This window comes from Diabrotica virgifera, chromosome 3 (genome assembly GCF_917563875.1).
Source record: "Diabrotica virgifera virgifera chromosome 3, PGI_DIABVI_V3a".
NCBI classification, from domain to species: domain Eukaryota; kingdom Metazoa; phylum Arthropoda; class Insecta; order Coleoptera; family Chrysomelidae; genus Diabrotica; species Diabrotica virgifera.
The window spans coordinates 174,046,506-174,067,450 of record NC_065445.1 but is presented as its reverse complement, the minus strand read 5'-3'; the positions used below and the strand labels follow the sequence as shown (position 1 = coordinate 174,067,450).

The 20,945-nt window shown below is 32.3% G+C and overlaps 1 protein-coding gene and 1 long non-coding RNA gene across 3 annotated transcripts in view; one reads left to right on the top strand and one right to left on the bottom strand.

Annotated features, from left to right (window-relative positions):
• The window catches only part of LOC114337978 (equilibrative nucleoside transporter 1-like), a 201,705-nt gene that overhangs the window by 175,791 nt on the left and 4,969 nt on the right, over nt 1-20,945 (bottom strand). The gene's annotated exons all lie outside the window — the stretch shown is intronic.
• LOC126881400 (uncharacterized) lies at nt 739-1,571 on the top strand. Its single transcript, XR_007696833.1, has 2 exons — nt 739-807; nt 862-1,571. It is a non-coding gene; the product is annotated as an uncharacterized LOC126881400 (long non-coding RNA).

The window sequence follows — 20,945 nt, the reverse complement described above, 5'->3', positions numbered from 1 at the left end:
AAATCATTTTTAGGTAAAATTGTGGCTTATTTCCCATTTGAATATACTTGATTATAAAAATGCCACAAGAAAATAGCTTCAGATCAAATTATATCGGTATTGATTATTTGCATTGCTAAAAATTTATTATTTTATTGTTAAACAAAGCTATAAAAACCTAGTGCGCGAGTGATGTTTTCAATGATTTCTCATTTAAAATCGAATGAGTAGGTAGAGTAGCTACAAGTGCAAGCGAGGCAATTTCTACGTAGCATGCGTTAAAACGCATGTATTAGGCACGGGAAACACTATGTGTTTATAGCTTTGTTAACCAATAAAAAAATTAATTTTTAGCAATGCAAATAATCAAAACCGATATAATTTGACTTAAACTTTCAAATGCGGTAAGCAGAATTGCTACTTTATTTTTTAATCAAAAGTTATTCGGGTTCAAAAATTGCAATTTTTAGATTTTTTGAAAGTTCAACCGCGGTTATCTCGAAAACTATGCATTCTACGAAAAAACTTGTAGAAATATTTTTTGCTTAAAATGACCCAAAAAATACAAAAAGATGTTTTGTTTTGCGAGAAATCGCTGTTATGTAATTCCTCAAGTTCTTTGTCTATAACGATCTTATCGACATCCGGATCAACTGTTACCCAAAAAATTCGTATTCTACGGGTCAAAATATATAAAAAAAACTTGGGTAAGTCCATCTGAATTAAGGAGGCCGTTGTACCCCCCCTGGCGACAGGACTATATTGTTGTTAGGTTCGTTTATCTCAATTCGTCAACAAAGCTTGCCGAAGTTAGAGAGAATTTTCTAGGTTTTTTATCGGATACTGATACTACCGGACAAGGATTAGCAAATTATTTATTAGAATTTTTGAAATTAATGAATATTGATTTAGATGATTTACGAGGCCAAGGGTATGATAATGGGGCAAATATGAGAGGCAAAAATATTGGCCTTCAAAATAAATTTTTAGACATGAATCCTCGTGCGTAAAGAACTCTATTGCGAAACTAAATTTTCTGAAACTGTTTGTCCACGTCCCTGAAAAAGACATTTCAATTAGGTTCGAGGCTGCAGACGAGCCTCTGTTAGACCGAAAAAAAACTTTTAAAGTTAAGTATTATTTATTGGACACTGCCATTGCAAAATTAAGTAAAAGATTTGAAATGTTGAGCGAACATAATCATAATTTTTCGTTCTTGGAAAATATATTGAGTTGGAGAAACTCCGAAGAAAACTTAAAAAACACACAATGTTTGAATTTACAAAAAAACTAACGCATGGAAATAGATCTCAAATAGGTAGATGATGAAGATCTATTCCATGAGTTAGAATTGTTACCAATATTTTTTATAAATAAAGACACAACTCCACTCGATATTTTAAGTTATAAGTATAATCTAATAAGTAATTTACTCTCCGTTTTCCCAAATATTTCTAAGGATATATGAACACTTCCAGTAACAGTAGCTGAAGGAGAAAGGTCTTTTTCTAAACTTAAATTAATCAAAAATTATCTGCGCTTAACAATGGGCCAAGACAGATGAACAAACCTGGCTTTAATAGGTATAGAAAGCAAGTAAAAAGTATCACCGAAGTAATAAAAACCTTTGCCAACTTTAAAACTAGAAAAGTTCACTTTGATATGGTACAGTGTTATAAGATTCATCTTTTTTGAATACTCAAACCATGTGTTTTTGAAATATAAATAAAGAAACATAATTATTTTTAATTTTTGCGTACCTATAACCTATAAATCTTCTGACAAAAGGGGGCGCAAAGATGAGTCTCGCACCCCGGCGCCGTGTATGCCTAAGACGACCCTGGGTATAGCAAACGTAGAATTAACTTTAAGAACACGACACAAATAGATACAGAAAAGCTAAAAGCCGATAAAGAAAAATATGCTAGTAAATTAAAAACCGCCCAAGCACTGAATCTAGAACAACTCAGCATAAATAAAATTAACTCAGTTATAACAAAAGAACTATTGAATACCAGCTCTGAAATAGCGACCCTTCATAAAAATAAAAAAATCCAAAATAAGTGCAGAATCGCAGAATATGCTGAAATAACGAAGAGAGCTCTTGTCACGAAACAAAAGAAATACCACAGAATACAAGGAACTTAACCGAGCCATACGAAAACAGATAAAAGACGATATTAGAAAGCAGCAAGAAGACCATATAAAAGAAGTGATAGAGAAAAATCGAAGTCTGAAATATACCAAACCGAAATTAGGCAAGAAAAATATTATAGCTATAAAAAATCAACAAGGCCAACTAGAAACAAACAAAGCTCAGATATCGAAGATAATTGAAAACTTCTATACTGAATTATACCATTCAAAAAACGATCCCTCCGACTGTTCAAAGCAAAATCTGAAAAGACAAATAACAAACGTAAACTCTGAATTAATGCCCGAAATAAGCGAAGCAGAAGTAGAAAATGCACTTAAAGAAATGAAAAGAAATAAAGCACCGGGTAACGATGGAATTCTGGCAGAAATGCTGAAAGACGGCGGGCGGGGAAGAAGTTATCAGATACCTAAAAATACTTTTTAATAAATGCCTATTTGAAGGAAACATACCAAAGGAATGGAATACTGCTAACACAATCTTAATACACAAAAAAGGTGACAATACAGATCTGAAAAATTATCGTCCAATATCACTACAATCACAACTTTATAAAACATTCACAAAAATAATTACAAATAGATTGACAACAAAGTTCGATGTATATCAACCAGCAGAACAAGCCGGTTTTAGAAAAGGCTTCAGTACATGCGACCATCTTCATACACTAAAGATCCTAATATAAAAAGTTAACGAATACAATTTACCAATCTGCTTAGCATTTATAGATTACGGAAAAGCTTTTGACAGCAAAGAATTATGGGCTATTGAGGAAGCACTGGTCAATAGCAGAATTGATTCTAAATATAGGATATTAATACATAATATATACAAACATGCTGAAATGGTAGTCACGATGGATAACGACATGAAAACTAGGCCAATCAAAATCAACCGAGGAGTAAGACAGGGAGACACCATATCTCCAAAACTATTTACTGCCGCACTTGAAGACATCTTTAAATCATTAAATTGGGAAACAAAGGGACTCTCGATAAATGGAAAGTATTTAAACCACCTAAGATATGCAGATGACGTGATACTAATAGCCGACAGCTGGAAAAAACTGAAGGTGATGATCGATGAGCTTCATAGAGAATCCTTAAAAAAAGGACTAAAAATGAACTTGAGCAAAACTAAGCTAATGTCGAACAAAGATGATCAACCAACGATAACCATCCAAGGAACAAAAGTGGAACATGTAAAACAATATATATATATATATATATATATATATATATATATATATATATATATATATATATATATATATATATATGTAGGTTTTCTTTAAAGACGATCGTAATTAAAGTCCGTTTGATGTTTAATAGTTTTAATTAATAAAATAGATAACTAAATTATTGTTACTATTAACTTATCGAAATGTAAAAGTGTAAAAGTGTACTTTGCGACCAAAATTCTACGTGTTCTTATTTTTACAAAAGAAATGTATTTATCGATAATTTGCGTCTAATCAATATAATACCCGTCTTAGTATTATCCCTATGCGTCTTGTAATCAATAACACGTCTAATGTCGTTGAGATCTTAAAATCGACTAAATGTATTCGTTCCCACACAACCAAAATTCCCTTACTGCTAATCTTCCCCTTTTCATGGTTTAATTCGCTTTCGCGGGAACTAGCCTATTAGTAATAAAAATTGGGTCAAAGGGCTCTACTTTGTTATTTTTATGTCTTAAAAATAAACAGAAACTGCACACTTAAAATACCCCTCGATTAGATACGCCCACCCATCTGTTCATTTTAGAGCCTCGCCGACAACCGCTCGTTTCGTGTTTGTAAATACGAATAATTAAAGAAATATTATATACAGGGTATCTTAAAAATTAAGATAAAATATTTACAATCCTACATTAAAACCAAACTACCGAAATAAGCAGACGAGTAAGAATGGGATGGGCGCATTCGGAAAACTCTCACATATACTAAAAGACAAAAAGATACCACAATACCTTCGAACCAAAGTGTTCGATTCTTGTATCCTTCCCGTTCTCACTTACGGAGCTCAAACCTGGACATTCACAAAAATGAACATGGACAAGATTAGAAAAACTCAAAGAGCCATGGAACGACAGATGCTTGGTATCTCACTCATAGATCGGCAAACAAACGAACCAACCCGAAGCAAAACAAAAGTAAGGGATGCCGTGGAACAAGCGGCAAAATTAAAATGGAAATGGGCTGGACACAACGAACGTCTCGAAAATGGTAGATGGAGCAAGGAAGTTGGAAACTGGCGACCGTACGAAGCGAAGAGGCTAAGAGGAAGACCTCAAATGCGCTGGAGCGATGACATCAGAAGAGTCGCAGGACCAATGTGGAAACGCCTCACACACAACAGAGATGAATGGCGAGAAATGGGAGAGGGCTTTATTCGACATTTCGAATAGAAAAAAGGCTATAAAAAAACGAATAAATAAAAATCTCATTTAATACGTTTTGAAGCAACACGTGGTAGATAACTATTGTATTAACAACGATAAACATCAACACAAATAAAGAGTTCAACTAGACGCCAGGAAAGTTGTCTCTGGTTTACGTCACAGTGAGCGAGAGGGATGCAAGACCATCATATGCGCGTTGATTTATCTTCTTTGTTAAAGTATTATGGTTCAAGCAGTAAAGATGTGGCTCTAAAAACATTCATTCGTATCACTTTGAAGAGACATGTAGTCTCATATGATTATCAGTTCTACTGTCAAACGAATCGTTCAGTAAAGCATCGTCATTAGGTCTCCCGGGAAGTTAGTGTAGTTTACAGAAATAAATTATCAGTAGTAATTGCACAAGAGCTCTAAAATTATCGAATTTTTCCCGAGTGACACTTTGACAGTTTTAATTTCATGACCCAAAGGGGAGTGAAATTATATCAAAGTGTCACGAGGGCAAAAATTCGATAATAATTTTAGAGATCGAGTGCAATTTGTTGCGATTATTTCATGAATAAAACTGTTCAAAACCAAAATTTTATTGTAATTTATTTATGTAAGTACAAATTAGCACAATTAAACACACAGTTGTTATAAATATTTGACGGTTGAAAGTCATCACTTTTATAATTTTTAAAACATTAATTGTCATTAATGTCACTGAATGTATTTTTTCGTAGCAACGAAGGGCATCTGACGTAATATACTTGACGACGGGATATTATCAAACAGTAGTAATTGCACAAGAGCTCTAAAATTATTGAATTGTTCCCGAGTAACACTTTGACAGTTTTAATTTCACGAGCCGAAGGCGAGTGAAATTATGTCAAAGTGTCACGAGGGCAAAAATTCTATATTAATTTTAGATATTGAGTGCAATTTGTTACGATTATTTCATGAATAAAACTGTTAAAAACCAAAATTGTATTGTAGTTTATTTATGCAAGTACAACACACAGTTGTTATAAATATTTTACGGTTGAAAGTCATCACTTTTATAATTATTAAAACATTAATTGTCATTAATGACACTGAATGTATTTTCTCATGGCGAAGGGAATCTGACGTAATATACTTGACGACGGGAAATTATCAAAAATTATCGATTTAATTTAGATTTCTGTAGCTTTCTATTGGTCAGAATCTCCTATGAATGAAATAATTGGGTATAATATCACAAAAGAGTGAGAATAAATTGAAAATAATGCGACAGTTTTTCGAAAATTTGTTGTCTGGCGAGCCCGCAGGGTTCGGGTGACTATTGCCCAATGACAACAAATTTGAGTAAAAATGAAGCAATATTTTCTTATTTATTCTTATTGTCGTGTGATATTCGTAAGATTATTTTTTGATACGTATATTATGGATATTTTCTTAAATGTGACAGTTGTCAAAACTAGGAAACTGGTTGACATTAAACAGAAACAATCTACTTAAAAAAATTATATCGGTAATTTTCTACAGTAGATAATTCTCAGTATAATTTTAATCTGATTGGACAGAATTAAACACGTGATCAAATATCTTACTATACGATTGGAAGTTAAAATCATCAAAAAATAATCAGTTTAATTTTTATTTCTGTAGCTTTCTATTGGTCAGAATCTCCTATGAATGAAATAATCATCTTTAATTTGGTGTTTCACTAAGGGCGATAGATCCTACAGTTGAGCCGAAGTTTTTATACACTGGGCAACGGAGTTCTATGTGTTAGTAGTGGACATGGCATCATCATTTTTTGTATTAGAGGCTAATATTACAACCTGCGAAATAAAGCTATTATTTCTCTAGTACACGTTTTCATATTTTCAATTTCAATCTGAGCAACAATGTTTTTTACTGTTTGGTAAGCGAAGCCACTACACGTTCGTTATTCACTAGTAATGTTAACCCGCCTTAATTTGTAAAGTATTGTAATGTCAACCTTTAGGAATAGAAATTAAATATATAAACATCGATAAGTCTTCAATATATTACAATATATACTTCCGGTTTCATGTCTGTCTGATTTCCGGTTCCAGAGTTGCAACAAAAAGTAGAATTTGTTTTAAAGTCAGCGAAATAGTACAAACGATACATTATTTGACGCGCCTAAGAAAGACGAGAAAATACAGGGTGAGATGTGGCTTTTTTTTAATATGTTTACATAAAAATTGTATGGGGGTTCTGTGCCTTTAAACCCCCAAATGTTTGTGTACGTTCCAATTAAACTATTATTGCGGTACCATTAGTTGAACAGGATGTTTTTAAAACGTTTTTGCCTCTTAGTATTTTTCCGATGAGGCACCTTTTATCGAGATGTGGCTTCTTTTCTAATATGGTTCAAATAATCTCTCAAACTGTAATTTATAAAAAAAATTCATATTATTACCAGATCTCTACAATCGTACGTAACAGTATACAAATATGTGGTGAATTTGACAAATATTCAAAATATCTCGATAAAAACTAGCTTTTCCAAAAAGTACTAAGAGGCAAAAAAGTTTAAAAACATTGTGTTTAACTAATGGTACCACAATAATAATTTAATTGGAACGTACAAAAAAGTTTGGGGGGTTTAAGGGAACAAAACCCCATAAAATTTTTATGGGGTGCACAAATTTAACTATAATTTATTTTTAAAATATTCCTGCCATAAGAATGTCACGTGTCCATTTTCATTAAAAAAAAAATTTTTGTAAAATGTTGAAAATGTGGCGACACGATGCTTTTGTCTCTTGACATATCGTCTTTGTGACTTTATTATTTTAACTATATCTGGTTGGTTATATAATTCTTTCAATTATTGGTTGGTTCTCACTCACTAAATGTCTCTGTGCAATCCTTAACTGCTCCATATATTCCTCTAAGAAATTTTCTTTCTGCGATTTTTAAGCAGTTCTCATTTTGTTTTGTCATTGTCCGTGTTTCACAGGCGTACGTCATTATAGGTCTTATTACCGAATGGTAGATTCTAATTTTCGTACAGCTGGATACATTTTCTTATTTCATTATTTTCTGTAACGCAAACCAACAACGATTGGCACTTTGTATTTTGTTGTTAATCTCTGTGTATGAGTAATGTTGTTGTCAGATGTGATCGTAGCTCCCAAATGTAAAAACTGATGAACCCTTTCAAAGTTGTTCTTTGTCCATTGTAACGTTTTGCCCTATTCTGTCTCGCTGTTCCGTTCGTATTGTAGCCATACATTTTGTTTGATCCTCTCTTTATTCGGAGGCCCAATTGTTTTAACGGCATTTCTCAGTCTAATAAAGTCTTCCTTGACACTTATCGTTATATTTCCTACTATATCTAGAAAGCTAGTATAATGCGAAACCCTTTTGTTACAGGTAGATATATAATGTGAAGATAATGTTTTATAATGCAAGGAATGTTTCTGTGCTCGTTTTGCTCACAATACTCTCCAAGGAAAGGTTTATTACTTCTGTCATATAATGAGAGGGCCTAAATATCGCTTACTCCGGTTGATCATTCAGGGCAAAATCGAAGTAAAACGCTGGATTGGAAGAAAACCATTGTCCTGGCTGCGTAACATTAGACAAAGGACAGGTCGAATGGTCGAGGAATTGTTTCATATAGCTGCCGACCGAGAAACATTTCATTGGCTTGTTAATGGCCCACAAAGAAGAAAGAAGAAGACTCTCCAAAGTGATACTGAAGAAAAGTGAGGATAAGGTATCTCCCTGTTTGAGACAGCCGTTGATTGTAAAGAAAGTCGACTGTTTTTCTTCAATTCTTACAGCACTCATAGATTCCTCTGCACATGCTTTTGTGATATTTATTAATTTATTTGGTATCCCTAGTTCGACCATGACATTCCGCTGTTCCACTCGTATAATACTATCATATGCCTGCTTAAAATCTATAAAAATCTGGTGTAATGTTTTGTTGCATTCCCAATATTTCTCCATCAACTGCCAAGAGGTATAGCACAAACTATACCTCTATAGTTTGTGCAATCCATTTTATCACCCTTTTTGTGTATCGGAATGATAACACTCTCTTTCCAGGAGGTTGGTAATTGATCTTCTTTCCATGTTTGGCAAATCAGCTTACGAAAGGCATGTAGGTACCAATATATCTCCTCCATTGTTCAAACATTCTGCAGATACAGTGTCGGTTGATGGGCTTTGTAGTTTTTATGTTTATGGATAGCTTCATGAACAGACAGTCACGTTCATACAAAAAGAAGAAGAAGAAGAAGAAGAGAAGCAGAAATATACAGAGAATCAATAACCAACATAAACTGGTAGTAAAAGATATTTAAAATCTAAAATTGAAAATCTAAAATTTAAAATCTAAAATTGTATGTTCTCACGGAAACAAAAGAAATGGTAAAAAGGTCTATTCATCTATTAGCGGAGTACCGAAAGAACGACGTTCAAGCAGAGGAGTTTCAATTCTTATAAGAGAAAATTTATATAACTTCTTAAAATATATAACTGACTGGTAAACAATCGATGAAAATCTTATTAAAATGAACTCGATAGGATGCAGAAGAAGTTAAGAGTTCAAGAGAAAATATCAATACCGGTAATCCAGGAAAACAATGAATGCATCACTACAATAATTTATTATCAGAGGAAAGAGAAGAATATAAGACGGCACCAGAATAACACATCGACATACCAGAAGAAGGAGTTGAGGTGACCAAAAACATCCTAAGAAACGCCGTAATGTGATTAAAAAATAAAAGAGCATCTCTGATCCTGAAGGATAGACGCCGAACTCTTTATATGTAGCACCGAAAAACTAGTTCGACTGATTACAAAAATTGTTAATATACATGTGTATAAATGTATACAAGCAAGCGAAATCTATAAATTGAAAAAAATGGGGATTCCATTTAAAGAAAATGGTGATGACGTCTCGTCATACGAAGGTGGTTCACTCTGTATATTACATTATAATTTGAAAAAATAATAAATTAAAATCAAAAATCGACCTATTACGGTAATTTCTAATATAGTTATTTTCGTAACTAGTGCAGAAAGTGATATTTTCCCTCACGAGACTGCCGTTGACCCGAACGACGCGATAGCGGAGTTCGGGAAGCAGTCGAGTGCGGGGAAGACACTTTCCGCATGAGTTCAGAACAATATTTTTTCTAAGGCCGTACGTTTGGAACAAAAGCCACAACAAATAGAGTTATGTCAATTTTTATTTATGAGTGAAAATACACAAATACACAAAGGTTGTCAAAACCAAACTTTCAATATAATTGGTTACCACGACGACGATATTGGTTTCCATGGCATGGCGACGATTCAAAACCATTGTTATTTTCTACTGATTTGACTTTTAAATATTATGTCAAAATAATTTTATTTCATCGAATTATCAGTGGTAATTGCACAAGAGCTCTAAAATTATTGAATTTTTCCTGAGTGACACTTTGACAGTTTTAATTTCACGAGCCTAAGGCGAGTGAAATTATATCAAAGTGTCACGAGGGCAAAAATTCTATATTAATTTTAGAGATCGAGTGCAATTTGTTGCGATTATTTCATGAATAAAACTGTTCAAAACCAAAATTTTATTGAAATTTATTTATGTAAGTACAAATTAGTACAATTAAACACACAGTTTTGTTATAAATATGTATTTGACGGTTGAAAGTCATCACTTTTATAATTTTTAAAACATTTGTCATTAATGTCACTGAATGTATTTTTTCGTAGCAACGAAGGGCATCTGACGTAATATACTTAACGACGGGCAATTATCAAAAATTATCGATTTAATTTGGATTTCTGTAGCTTTCTATTGGTCAGAATCTCCTATGAATGAAATAATCGCGCTAATTTCATTAAAACATGAACAAAATAAGATAAATTTAAAATAAATTAGTAAATAATACCTAAATATTAGTTTATTGCATGTATTATAGTATATTATAATGCCATATTAGAAGGTATTCTACTTTCCCGCACGCCGTGCGGGAAAATTTACTTTCCCGTACGGCGTGCGGAAAAGTGCAACTTTCGGAAACAAAATGCGTGCGGGAAAGTGGCTGATTTAGCACGGCCGTAGAAAAATGTTATTTATTTAGCTAATAATGAGTTTATGCGTTACTTTATGGACCCACTCATTTTTGCCACCCTGAACCAATTTGAAGCCAGTGGCGGCTCGTGGTTTTTACAATAGGGGAGGCTATAACTATAAAATATCTAGATACATTTGTACTAGCAAAAAAATGTAATTTAAGGCCCTATTTGTTTTTGACCATTTTTTATTTACATTTCGTAATATCACCATAATTCATAATTTCATAATATCAAATTATTTTAAAAATAGTTAGTCTAATTGTAAAAGTGTAATACCAATGTTTGTGTTGTTTATTTGTTAACAATTCCATCTTTGATATTAGTGGAGTCACTGAAGGTTTTCACCTCCGATTTCGTTGAACCTCCATCGATTTTCATGAAAATTGGTGAGTAATTAGAGGATACCTCAAGGAACAAAGGTGACATGATGCTAACTTGCGCTTTTACCCTAGGGGTGGATGCCACTCCTTCTCGGGGGTGAAAATTATTTTATTAAAAATAATACCATAAATCGATAGAGGGACAAATTGTAACCAAAATTTGTTATATAAAGTTATTAACATAAATCAATACTTTTTGAGTTATTAAAGACGAAAAATTTAATTTTTTCGTTTAAAAATGCATGTTTTAAATTGGTTTTTCACATATAACTCAAACACTATAAGCTTTTGCAAAATAGTTATTATTACTGAAATTAATGACAATAAAAACTGAATACATCCCTCACTTGAAGCACTAAACTAATTTTAGTTAAAAGTGAGTTATTGGCAATTGAATGTGTATTTTTTTCGACGAGTACTCAAATCTAAGTATTTAAGCTTAAATAACGGGAAAACGATGCAATGTATAAAATATACCTGCCAATCATTTATCAACGTACTTCAGAATACCTATTAAACGAGCTTCAGAACAAGTTAATACCGTTAAAATTAAGCAAGTTATGATGAAAATAAAAGAACCCTCTCGAATTTTGTAGGAAAAAGTGAAAAATTAGACATACGCCATTTCCACAAAAATAAAAATTTATAGTAATCCTTACAAGAACTTCTTTATATTAGCATAAGTAATGATTTCAATAATTTTGACCGGTTTAGAATGCATATTTTTGAAAAAAAGGTATAATTTAAAAAAATCATAATTTTTAAAATTATTGTAAATTTCATATTCTTTTGATAATAACTCCAAAAATACTCAATGTACGTAAAAAATGAAATATAACCAAATTTTAGCTTTTTCTGTGTCAAATATTTTACCTTTTTTACTATTTCCATAAGATAAAAAGTAACCGAAATAGAAACGTTTAAATCTTAAATTTTGCTGTGAAAACCACGCAACCGGGGCCATTTAACGTTTTATTTAAAAAAAAAGTAAGTTGTCTAAAAGATTAAATTCAACGTGGTTAAATAGCCCTTGGAATTAACTTTGAAACTGTTTTAGATAAACCTAATATCGTAAAAATAAACGGAGTTTATATAAAAAAACAACAAACACTTTTTGGAAAAATTTTTAAAAGATAAATTTTGAAAAAATTTTGGTGCATAAATTTTAATGCTATCAACATGTTCGGGGGCTCATTAGATAGATATTTTTAAGTACTTTGACAAATGTTTAATAAGTTTATGTTATAAAATGCATCATTTTCCCATTATTTCAGCTTGAATACTTAGATTTTTTTACTCACGGAAAAAAATGTATATTCAATTACCTAGAACTCACTTTTAGGTAAAACTAAAAGGTTTTTCCAGTAAAGGGTTTATTTTATTTCTTATTAGCTTAAATTTTAGTGATAAAAACTTTTTTGCACAAACTTATAGTTTTTGAGTTATTGATGAAAAATCGGTTAAAAACATGCATTTTTCTCAAGGAAAATTAAAATCTTTGATCTTCAATAACTCAAAAAGTTTTCATTTATTTTAATAACTTTATATAATAAGTTTTGCTTAGAATTTGTCCCTCTATCAAATTATGGTGTTATTTTCAATAAAATAATTTTCACCCACGAGAAGGGGTTGCATCCACCCCCAGGGTAAAAGCGCAGGTTGGCACCATGTCACCTTTGTTGCTTGAGATATCCTCTAACCACTTACCAATTTTCATGTAAATATATGGAGGTTTAACGAAATCGGAGGTAATAGCTCATATCCACCTTCAGTGACTGCACTATATTAGATATGCATGTGATTTTATTCTTATTTTGCTCATACTTTTGTTTTAATAAAATTGTAGTGCACATCTCATGAAGCGGGCAACCAGTTGGCGAAATATTATGTCACAAAAAATAGAATTTTAATAAATTTAATAATAAAATATACATATAAATACAGTCTGTCGCATTTAAGATGAAGACAGCCTATATTTCGGCTATTACAATAAATACATAATTCGAAGTTTTGCACTGTCATACAGGTTGAAGGTTCACATTTTTTAAGACACTCAACTGAAATTTAAGTTTTAAACGCAGCCTATACTGCGAATCCACATACAAGGTAAATTTCCGATATTTTGCTTCGCGTTAGAGATATCAAAAAAAAGTTATTTTGACAAAATGTTCCAAATATTATTCTAATCCCACATACCAAATTTCATCACAAAATTCGCCCTTTTAGTTTTTTCATTATTATTTGTAGTCAGGATCCTATAATTGGTTGTCCCGACAGCGGAGGCTGCCGGCCGGCCAGCCTCCCTTTCTAAATCTCCGAGCAGCGTGTGCTTGAAGCGATAATGCAGCGTTAATAAGACCGGATCTCTTTAAACGCTGCTGCTCTGCGCGGAGCATTAGCAAGTGAGGCAGCCTCCGCTGTCGGTACAACCAATTTTATGATCCTGACTACAAGTAATGAAAAAAACTAAAAGTGCGAATTTTGTAATTTTTAGTATGTGGGGTGAGAATAATATTTGGAAGATCTTGTTCAAATAACTTTTTCCGATATCTCTAACGCGAAGCAAAATAACAAAGTAAACAAAACAGTGTAGCATGTGTAAAAAATTTATGGGGAGGCTAAGCCTCCCTTGCCTTCTCTGACCAGCCGCCACTGTTTGAAGCAACGTATTACCTATACATTTTTGGAATCAGCTCAGCAAGCGAAATCTATAGACTGAAAAAAATGGGGGCGACGTCATCATACGAAGGTGGTTCATCCTGTATATTAGATTATAATTTGAAAAAATAGAAAATTAAAATCAAAAATCGGACTGTTTCGGTAATTTCTAATAATGTTGTTTATTTAGCTAATAATGAATGTATGCGTTACTTTATGGACCCACTCATTTTTGGCAACCTTGTACCAATTTGAAGCAACGGGTTATACATTTTTGGAATCACCCAGCAAGCGAAATCTGTAAATTGAAAAAAAAATGGGGGTTTCGTTTATAAAAGGTGATGACGTCATCATACGAAGGTGGTTCACCCTGTATATTCGATTATAATTTGAAAAAATAGAAAATTAAAATCAAAAATCGACCTGTTTTGGTAATTTCTAATAATGTGGTTTATTTAGCTAATAATGAATTTATGCGTTACTTTATGGACGCACATAATTATATATTATAAGAATTTGAGTAGCATCACGATCAGTAAGATCGGTAAAATACAATTATATAACATAGAATTATGTGTAATGTTTCTGTAGGTGTTTTCAAATAAAAATTATAATAAAAATCTGGCAATTTTATCAAAAGTCTTAAATAAGCTTTGTCTATTTACAAGATACCCCCTGCCGAGAGGGTTTCTGTACCTGTTGACTTGCTCACTGCTCGATATCGACAACAAAGACAGCCTCTCTGACCACTGAGCGAGATCAATTTTAGCAGAACTCTGAGATTTTTTAAAAGTTTAAACAAAATAGGTGCTTTGTGTTACACTTTATGTTAAAAACAAAAACAGATTCGGAAAGTGGGAAAAATTCTCTAGTGACGTATCTGCATTTAAATTTTTTTACGTTAATTTTAACCAAAAAAAAATAAAAAAAACCTATTGTTTAAACAATCTAATAATTTAAAAACAAATAGAGCACTAGAACTTTTTAATTCCTTTCATATAAAAAAAGAATTATCTCAATACAGGGTGAGTCATGAGGAACTGTACATACTCCTACCTCGTATAGAGGCCCCTATGGGGAATAACAAATGACCATTAAGAAGTGTCTGCTCCCATTGTTTAATAATATACAGGGCGAGTTTCGCATTTTGACAGAAATTTGTATTCGTCATAATTTTTGAACGGTCAGATCGATGTGTCTCTTATTTTGGTCAATCGTTACACTATTACCACCTAATCAACTAATTTATTAAGGGCCGGTTGTTCGAACGCTAATCAACATTGATCACTATCAAATACTTAATTACTGTCACAACTGTCAATGTCAACTTTGGTTGGGTTGCCGAAAACATAATTATTGATGACAATTATGAAATTAGTTAATCAATTATGTTAATAATTGTTATGTTAATTGACTAACTAATCTCATAATTATAATTAACTATGTTTTCAGCAACCCAACCAAAGTTGACATTGACAGTTGTGACAGTAATTAAATATTTGATAGTGATCAATGTTGATTAGCGTTCGAACAACCGGCCCTAAACTAGAAAAAAATCAGGTCCGGCTTTAAAAAAAATTAGTTCGTTTGGGTCTTAGAAAAAATTTCACCCTGTATACGCTTTTTGAAAACTCTAATATGAATTTTACAAATTAGACAAATAGATAATTAAAATGGCATATTTATTTTTTTCCGCACACGATTACTTTATTTTTTATAAAAAAATCAAATTTGACTATGGATTAAAAGTTTGGTAAAGTGAACCATAGATTTAAAAAAATTAACTTTTATTACAAAAATTAATTTTTTTTAACAAATATTTAATTCATGCTACCACCCAATCAACTGATTTATTCAAACTAGAAAAAATCAGGCCCGGATTTAAAAAATATGTTCGTTTTGGTCTTAGAAAAAATTTCACCCTGTATACGCTTTTTGAAAACTCTAATATGAAGTTTACAAATTAGACAAATAGGCAATTAAAATGGCATATTTATTTTTTCCCCACACGATTACTTAATTTAAAAAAAATCAAATTTGACTATGCTTAAAAAGTTTGGCAAAGTTTTTGCATAGATTTAAAAAATTAACTTTTTTTACAAAAATTAATTTACGTTTTTCTTAAAATTAAAAGTTTTACCATTTTTTTTTTTTTTTCTATAACACGTCTAGATCTTAAACTCCCCATAACACTTCGTTTGGACTCTATAGTTTAACATAGACGTGATCAAATAGATCAATTTTAAATTTTTTTCACTTAATTTTTGCCATTTAACTTTACAATTCACAAATCTGCACCTTTTATTTTTAAAAATTCATAACTTTTACGAGAAGAAGACTGAAAGTCTACAACAATTTTTATAGTCTTCACAATGGTAAGAGATTTAATGTAAAAATTTCAGAAAAAAAATATTAAAATGGAACAGAGTTGTAGCGAGTTAAACCTTTTCATTTATTTTTTTTTATTTTTAGGTTAAAATTCCGATTTTGACAAATTTGATTTTTTAATAAAAAATTAATTAATCGTGTGGGGGAAAAATAAATATGCCATTTTAATTGCCTATTTGTCTAATTTGTAAAATTTATATTAGAGTTTTCAAAAAGCGTATACAGAGTGAAATTTTTTCTAAGACCAAAACGAACTAATTTTTTTAATCCGGGCCTGATTTTTTTCTTGTTTGAATAAATCAGTTTATTAAGTGGTAACATAAATTAAATATTTGTTCAAAAAAAATTAATTTTTGTAATAAAAGTTAATTTTTTAAATCTATGGTTCACTTTACCAAACTTTTAATTCACAGTCAAATTTTATTTTTTAAAAAAAAATTAAGTAATGGTGTGCGGAAAAAAATAAATATGCCATTTTAATTGCCTATTTGTCTAATTTGTAAAATTCATATTAGAGTTTTCAAAAAGCTTATACAGGGTGAAATTTTTTCTAAGACCCAAACGAACTAATTTTTTAAAGCCGGACCTGATTTTTTTTAGTTTGAATAAATCAGTTGATTAGGTGGTAATAGTGTAACGATTGACCAAAATAAGAGATACATCGATCTGACCGTTAAAAAATTATGACGAATACAAATTTCTGCCAAAATGCGAAACTCGCCCTGTATATTATTAAACAATGGGAGCAGACACTTTTTAATGATCATTTGTTATTCCCCATAGGAGCCTCTATACGAGGTAGGAGTATGTACAGTTCCTCATGACTCACCCTGTATATGCCATAGTTTTTGCGTGATTTTATTTAAACTTTTACATTAAAATTTAGATATGCCCAGAATCGCGAGGAACGGCCTTAACATTTCTTCTGATTTAAGTGATTTTTTAATATTTTATTGTCTTATTGTTTAGCAATATCACTGTAATAATATTTTTGCTAAACAGGTAAATTTTCATTGTATACCAGATGGACCAATCAAACTGTGTTTTTTTCTTAAAGTTCGCAACACCCTGTAGAATATTTTAGCATTTATAAAATACTGAAATTAAAATCTAACTCGAGCCTCAGGTTTTCTTAACATTCTGTTTTTTTAATCATTTGCATATTTTGGATAATAAAAAAGTTAGGTATCTACTTTAACAACTAGCCATGTTCTTCATCAATAGAGGGTGTTTCTAAATAAGTGCGACAATCTTTAAGGGGTAATTCTGCATGAAAAAATATTAACCGTTTGCTTGATAAACATATGTCCGCAAATGCTTCGTTTCCGAAATATGGGATGTTGAATGTTTGCTTACAAACTGACGATTTATTTATTGCTCTAAAACCGGTTGAGATAATGTAAATGAAATTTGGTGGTTTTTAAGAGGTAGTTATTGCGCATTTCTAGACATGTTGTTCTGAAGCTATTTTCTTGTGGCATTTTTGTAATTAACTAGTTTTGATGGAAAATAAGCCACAATTTTAATAAAATAAAATTAAGATTAAAATAAAATCATTTTTTTATCAAAATTTTGGCTTATTTTCCATCAAAACTAGTTAATTTCTAGACATGCAATTGAGAATTTTATATTCCCCGGCATACGCGTACGGGTCATATTACCCGATGATGATAGATCGACATCATCGTTCGGAATGCAATTAAGTTCAGTTGTTACCTAAAGTCCCTTATGTGAGGTCTAATATCTGGACTTTAGAACCAGCATGGGACGGGTGTCATTTGGTGCCGGGAATTAATCCAGGAATATTTCTAACATCATATCAATTTTTTAATATAATGTAAGCTATTTATATCTTGAAAACAACTTGTAGGTTTTTATCCATATATCTTGGTAGCTCAAAACATGTAATGCGACCTGTGATAAACACTGATGATGGAATCTTAATTCCAAAAACGTCCTGACCTTCTTAAGGATTCTTAAATATACCTTTTACAAAGAGGAATTTTAATAATTTTTGATCAAATTTTCTAAAGCTCTTGCGATTCGAATGCAAAAAGTTTCATCGAGATTCATCCAACTGCAATAATTTGGTAGGTTTTAGGCTGTTTACTGCTTCATTGCATCGCCTAAAATAAATATATTACCCAATCTCGGTAATTCACATTCTGAAAGAGTTTACATAGAAAATGTGGGTTGTTCATTTTTATCAGATAGATACATTCCATGATTACAAAAAAAATAAAAACAAAGATATCAACCTACAGATTAGACATTTATACATTTATTTATTAAAAAGAGAGAAACTCAACTTATTACGTACAAAAGTGGACAACATCAATCCCAAATAGACTATTTCATGATAAGGAAAGTAGACATACGTGAATGCAAGGACTGCAAGGTAATAGTTAGTGAGACAGTAAGCCAACAACATAAGCTGTTTGTTCTGGACATCGAAGTAAAAAAGTGAAACTAAACCAAAATATCGGAGAGGACCACAAAAAATCAAGTGGTGGATGCTAAAAGGTGAGAAAGAAGGTCTATTCAGGGAAAGAATAGTAGAGAAAATATGTTGGAACATGAAAGGAAGCCCTACTACAATTTGGAGAAAAATGGCCAGTAGTATTAGAGAGATTGCTATTGAAATACTGGGAAAAACGTCAGGAAAAAAGTTTGAGGATAAAGATACTTGGTGGTGGTCAAACGAAGTTCAAGGAAAAATAAAAGAGAAGGGAAAATTATATAAAAATTGCCAAGAAACCAGATCCAACACAGATCTTCAAAACTATATGGTCGCCAAAAAGGAAGCGAAAGTAGCAGTAGCAAAAGCTAAAGCAGAAGCGTATTCAAACCTATACGATCAATTTGATGCCAGGGAAGGCGAAACGAAGATATATAAAATAGCCAAACAGAGAGCAAAGAAAGCAAAACATTTTAATCAGATTAGATGTATCCGAGATGAAAATAATAAAATAATAGTTCACGAAAAGGATGTCAAAAAGAGATGGAGAAAGTACTTTGACAGCTTATTAAATGAAGAATTTGACAGACAGCCTGTGGAGTCAACGGAGACAGTACCAGCAATGGTCACCAAAATAACAAACGGAGACGTGGCTTCAAAAAATAAAGAAAGGAAAAGCGGTAGGAGCAGATGATATTCCTGGGGAGGCAGTATGGGAGGAAGTATGGAAAGCATTAGGAGAGACAGGAACAAGGTGGCTAGCAGGCTTATTTAATAGAATTATGGAAGTTGGACAAATGCCAGACGAATGGAGAAGCAGTATACTAGTACCTGTCTACAAAAACAAGGGAGATATACAGCAGTGTACAAACTACAGGGCTATAAAACTGCTTATCCACACCATGAAAATATGGGAGAGAGTAATTATTGATAGACGGATACGTGAAGAGACCGACATATCCGAGAATCAATTTGGCTTTATGCAGGGCAGATCAACAACAGACGCAATTTTCATTATAAGGCAGTTGATGGAAAAATACAGGAGTAAAGAAACAAACGCTCATATGGTATTCATTGATCTTGAGAAAGCATATGATAGAGTTCTTCGAGAGATTCTGTGGTGGGCACTCAATAAGAAAAGAGTGTCTGGTGCATATATAAAGATTGTGAGGGATATGTATGAGGGAGTAACGACTAGTGTTAGGACAGGTGTGGGACAGGATTGCACCAAGGCTCGGTGCTTAGTTCGTATTTATTCTCATTAGTCTTGGACCAGATAACAGCGAAACTACAGGGTAACATTCCATGGTGCTTAATGTATGCTGATGATGTCGTGTTATTAAGAAATAGTGAAAGAGACTTAGAACAAAAACTGGAACAGTGGACACGAGCTCTGGAGGAAAAAGGTTTAAAACTTAGTAGGACAAAGACAGAGTATTTGGAATGTTCATTTAAAGATGGAGTTACTACAAATAAAATGGTATATTTGGATGGTGAACTGATTGTAAAAAGCAATAGTTTTAAGTACCTGGGATCGGTATTACAGAGTAATGGAGAAATAGATGTAGATGTATGCAGTAGAATTAAGGCTGGATGGATGAAGTGGAAGGAAGCGAGTGGTGTGTTGTGTGACAGAAAAGTTCCAATGAAGCTGAAAGTAAAATTCTATAAAACAGCCATAAGACCGGCTATAATGTACGGAACTGAATGTTGGGCAGTTAAAAAGAAAGAGGAACAACGAATGCATGTGGCGGAGATGAGAATGCTTAGATGGATGAGTGGAGTGACAAGAAAGGATAAAATTAAAAATGAGTATATTAGGAGAAGTCTAGGTGTGGCAAGAATCGATGCCAAAATGAGAGAGCATAGGTTGAGTTGGTTTGGTCATGTTCAACGTCGAGACGTTAATCATCCAATACGAAGAGTAGCTGAAGTGCAGATTCCTGGAAGGAGTAGGAGAGGAAGACCAAAGAAGACGTGGGGGGAGACGATTAGGCAGGACATGTTGGTAAAGGGGATTAATATTGATATGACCCAGGATAGAATTGTGTGGAGAAATGCAATAAGGGAAGCCGACCACGCATAGGGATAAGGCAAAGAGAATGATGATGATGACATCTATGGGGCTCTCTTCAGTCCAAATACATAATCAGAATAAGGAGCGCAAATATCAATCATTAAAAGCAAGCAAGACTGAAAATTCATGAATAAAATCACAAATCGAACAATATTATTATATGAACTAGCTTACTTAATGTCAATCAAGATAACAAGAAACATTGCTAAAACTAAACATATAAAAACAAAATTTAAATATCCAACATAGAATTGAGTAAAATTCATAACAAGATAGTTTCAAATCCGAATCTAGGTCGACCTTCACCCATTTGTTTACCGGATGAAAATTCTTTATTAAATTGCATACATA